Source organism: Sciurus carolinensis, chromosome 6 (assembly GCF_902686445.1).
Source record: "Sciurus carolinensis chromosome 6, mSciCar1.2, whole genome shotgun sequence".
In the NCBI taxonomy this organism is placed as follows: Eukaryota; Metazoa; Chordata; class Mammalia; order Rodentia; family Sciuridae; genus Sciurus; species Sciurus carolinensis.
Window position 1 is genome coordinate 95959734 of NC_062218.1, and position 5225 is coordinate 95964958.

Here is a 5225-nt window from a genome sequence, read left to right on the forward strand (position 1 = left end):
TTTTTTTTTTTTTTTGTAGAATAGGAGTAGGATTGTCACAGAATTTTAGTGTCTGATTTATTTCATAACCAAACATAGCACTCAGGACTTTTTGTTGTTTTGTTTGGTTTGGTTTGGTTTTGTCAATCGGATTAATAGAGTTTGGTTAGATGACTTCATGCATTGTATGATTTGATGGCCTAGAAGACAGTTTTCTAAAAGCTCTTCATCTCCCAGAGGTTTCTCCATAACTAATACATTCATTCCTTTGGGTTAACAACTGACTCCAGGAAAGATGCACCTTGTATATATTGGTGCCATCTATCTAATTATCTTAACAACGAGATGGAAGCTCAAAATAAGCAAATATTTATTGAGCAGCTATGTGTTATAGACACAGGCTGGAGGTTGAGACTGAACAGTAATGAACAGGACAATCCCTGCCCTCCAGTGGCTCACAGTTTACGCCTGGGAAGGATGAAACTTTATAAGGCTGTAGCACTGCTGGTGGGAGGTGATTTGCTGGGGCTTTCTGCTAAATCCAGGAGAGCATGAGCACCTTAGTATTTAGTGAACAAAAAGGTACAAGGAAGAACTTAATATGAATTTTAACTATTTCAAAATTTGATGTAGGGTGGCCTTGTTTCCTGGACTTCTCCAGTTTTGAGAAGTTTGGAATCATACCTGTTCTGAAGACATTGGCACTATAGCATCCCAATCTTGAGTATTCACTTAGGTGCCCTGTTAACCTGCCCTCCCGAGTATTTTTTTGAGTGGGGGGAGGGGTACAGAGAACTTTATTGATGGTATTTGACAGTAGGGCTCCCTAAGCCCCTCCCCTTCTTCAGGGGATCTGGGGTAGAAATTTGGAGGAGAGGAGCTGCTCAATGTGTTGAGGGACTGATTTAGGGGCAGGGATTCCCCAGCAGCTGAGGGCCTCTCCCTTCCTCTGTGCTCTTGCTGGGGCAGGTAGTCCAGGGGCTCTTACTCCTTGGTGGCTATGTGAACCGTAAGGTTCACCACCCTGTTTCTGTAGCCAAATTCATTGTCATACCAGGAAATGAGCTTGACAAAGTGGTCGTTGAGGGCAATGCCAGAACCAGGATCGAAGGTGGAAGAGTGGGTATCACTGTTAAAGTCACAGGAGATGACCGGGGCCTCCCTGTAGCCCAGGATGCCCTTGAGAGGGCCTCTGATGCCTGCTTCACCACCCTCTTGATATCATCATATTTGGCAGCTTTCTCCAGGCGACAGGACAGATTCACAACTGACACTTTGGGGGTGGGCACACGGAAAGCCATGCCAGTGAGCTTCCCATTCAGTTCAGGGATGACCCTGCCCACAGCTTTGGCAGCTCCAGTGGATGCAGGGATGATATTCTGGGCAACCCCACGGCCATCAGGCCACAGTTTCACAGAGGGGCCATCCATAGTCTTGAGTTGCAGTGATGGTGTGGACTGTGGTCATGAGTCTTTCCACAATGCCAGAGTTGTCTTGGATGACCTTGGCCAGGGGGGCTAGGCAGTTGGTGGTACTGGAGGCATTGCTGCTGAGAAGGAGTTGTCACGCTTCTCATGGTTCATGGCCATCACAAACATGGGGACATCAGTAGAGATGATGATCCTTTTGGTATTGCCCTTCAAATGAGCCTGACTTTCTCCATCAGTGGACTCCACAACATATTCACCACCAGCATCAACCTATTTGATGTTGTCAGGATCTTGCTCCTGGAAGATAGAGATGGACTTTCCTTTGTTGTTGTTGTTGATGATGATGATGATGGACCTTTATTTAATTTATTTATTTATATGTGGTGCAGAGAATCAAACCCAGTGCCTCATACATGCCAGGCAAGAGATCTACCACTAAGCCACATCCCCAGTCCCAGGATGGACTTTCCATTGATAACAAGCTTCCCATTCTCAGCCTTAGCTGTGCCATTGAATTTATCATGGGTAGAATCATACTGGAATGAGTAACCATTTAGCTGAGGTCAATGAAGGGGTCGTTGATGGCAACAATATCCACTTTGCCAGAGTTGAAAGTAGTCCTGGTGACCAGGCACTCAATACAACCAAATCCATTCACTCCAACCTTCACCATCGTGTCTTAGGAACGCGGCTGGCAACGCACGAGAGGAGAAGATACAACTGTCTGTCGAACGGGGAGGAGCAGAGAGCCTTCGAGTGTTTTAATAGTACCTCTCCTCTCAGGCGTGCTGCCCCAATGACATACCCTCATCTCCTTGTGTCTGGACTTCTCTTCACAACCAGTGACCTCATCTTCTGCCTCCAGTCCTGTGACTATCCACCACTCTCTCTGCACTGCAGTCAGAGCATCCTTCTCAAACACTAAATCTGATCTTTATCACCTAATTCTGATTGCTCCACTCCATGAGCAAAACACTGCCAGGTTTCCCTTGCACATAAAAGCTCCCCAGCATATACACCATTCTTGCCTTGTGTACCTGAAGCCAAACACTGAGCTGACCTTGTCTTTCACAACAATCAGGTAAAGTATATTTTCTTTCATTACTGTGGAGCTTGGTGATTAGCAAGGGGACCCTTCTAGCCTGTCCATTGTGTAATATGAGCAAACCACTCAGTGTTAAGAATAGCCTCATGAGATATTGACCTTTGTTCTTGAGAGTTGCAGAACTTTAAAGTAACTCCAGACTAGGCAATTTGGACCAAATATGTGTCATTTGGCCAAAAACCTTCACCTGAGAAGGCCCCCACCAGTTTCTCATACCCATCTCCTATGAAACTACCCCTAAATTGGCTTCTTGGTAAGCAGGCTGTTTAGGACAAGAATCCTGGCCATCCTCTGATCTGCTGGTTTATTGCAAAGAATTTCTTTCTCTACTTCTGCTTTGCCTCTTCCATCATGCAGCAAGCAGACGAGACTTTGTGTAGTCATATACCTTTCCCATTGAACTGCAGGGTCCCTCTGAGTTCTAGTCAAAAGGAACCACATGCCCAAAGAGAATATGTGTGATTTTATTTTTAATATGTCGACCAGATTTCCTTTTCCAAAGTTATGGCAACTATTTCTTTCAATCCTCACAAGTCCTTTTTAGTTCTGCCAACCTGATGTGTGAAACACAGTATCTCATTGTTTAAATAGTGTTTTCCCCTGACTTCTAGGGGAGGATGAGCATATTTTTACATGTTAATTGGAAATAGGATGTCTCCTCTATAAAATTGCCTGTTCATAATCTTTACTTAATTTTCTATCAGTTTTTCCTTTCTTATTAATTCATAGGTGCTCTTTGCAATACTATTTTATTTTGTAATAAACATAATTAACACATACTGAGTGCTTTTACATATTGAGTACTCTTTTCCCTAGTCATGTTTTTTCATGCTATATTTTTCCAAATATAAATTAATAAGTGCTTTATGAATCAATGGATAAATGAATGAGAAAACTGAATATATGAACTATGTAAATTTTATCTCCCCCAGTGACTGGCTCTTTAATTAGGGACTATTTCCTCATATGAATTTATTCATATTCTCTTGTACCACTTTATCTCCAAGGTATTTAGATTGCTCCTTCCAGCCAGTACCCTCTGCCTCTTGTTTGGCAAGGTAGGGTATGTCAGGCACACTTAATAGATGTTCCAGAATGGGGATGTTGCCTCTCTCTCCCTTAAGTGTTGGGCTTTGGAAAGGGGCTTAGAAAATACATACTAGGGTAAGAGCAGGAAATGCTTCTGGCTTCATGAATTGTCTTGGGGAAACAGTTATTATAAGTTACCTTAAAACATTATTGGTAGTACCAGGGACATGAAAGATCTTGGTAATGAGACAACTAAAATTTTAGTACTATTTCTTTAATATACTGTATACTTCTGAGAGGGCTTTAAAATCCTTTCTGGCTTACTTACAAAACACCAGTCAACCTGCAGAACACTAAGATTTCTTGACTGTTCCAGTTTCCACAAAAGAAGCAGATTCACGACTAGACAAAGCAAAATGGCAGAAAAATATTAAACCAGAATTACAGAGGTCTCTCCCCCAAAACGTGGTTTGGATGGATGATTTTCTTTTAATTTAGAAGAGCTTTACATTTGACTTTACTGCACAAAGCCAGTGGAATTCAAGATTAGGTTATTCATTCAAGATTAAATTATTCCCTCAAGATCCCCACCCTATTCTTTTTGATGAGGCCACAAAACAATTGTTCCTTTCTTGCTAACTGTTTCTCACTTTCTCTCTCCACCTTCCTTTAATCATCCTGTCTCTTAAATGACTTATAAATAAAGTCAGTGCATTTGGGACACTTCATGTGTTACTTGCAGATAACACTTAAGTGTTTCATTTGGAATCAAAAGCAGTTTCCTGAGGAAATAACTGAAATCACAAAATTGTTGAAAAAGCTGATAAACGAAATCAGGTCACCAGGAAAAAGTCATCTTTTCTTGAACAAAGCATCTAAAGCAGCTTTACAAAGAAACATAAGCAGAGTCGTAGGCCCAGAAATTGCTTCAGTTAAGCATGAAATACCAGGTTGTGGGCAATGGGAAAATAAAGATTTTAATAAAAATAAAGAGCATGACCAGGTTTGCAAATTCATCAGGAATGACTACAAAAGCTGCATCCCTGGAGATGGAGTCACAACAACTGGCTTAGATGGTTTTCCAGTCCCCTGGCTGTAAGCAGAGGTACAGGCAAATGATCAAACCACTGGTCCTAACTTACTCTAGCCTGAGGGTGATCATGGACATCAGACTTTGGTGAAACTTAGGCAGGAATGGTTCTTATTCATTCATTCTTCAATAAATGCTTATGATGTCCATACTTTATCAGCAAAACACTAGGTCCTTTTCAGGGAAAATAGTACCTGTTCCAAATCTAGCTAGAGTAGTAGACTCAAATCCCTACAGAAACCAGGTAGGTAACACAAAGGCGTCAGGCCAGGTGGGTACTGGGAACTGTGGTGTACTGAGGAGTAGAGGCACCATCTACACAATGCTGACTTTATTCAGAACCACAGGCTACAGTATTCCCCCTTATCCAAGGGGGGATGTGTTCCAAGACCCCCAGTGGATGCCCCAAATCAAGATTAGTACCAAATCATATATATACTATTTTTTCCCATATTATATATACATACCTGTGATAAAATTTAACTTATAAATTAGGCAAGTAAGAGATTAACAACAATAATAATATTAGAATAGAATAATTATATAAATATATTATGATAAAATTATGTGAATGAACTCTCTCTTTCTCTCT

General features: G+C 41.5%; 1 pseudogene; it reads right to left on the bottom strand.

The window, feature by feature from the left end:
- Positions 1 to 963: 963 nt before the first annotated feature.
- LOC124986796 (glyceraldehyde-3-phosphate dehydrogenase-like) lies at positions 964 to 2082 on the bottom strand (annotated as a pseudogene).
- Positions 2083 to 5225: the final 3143 nt, after the last annotated feature.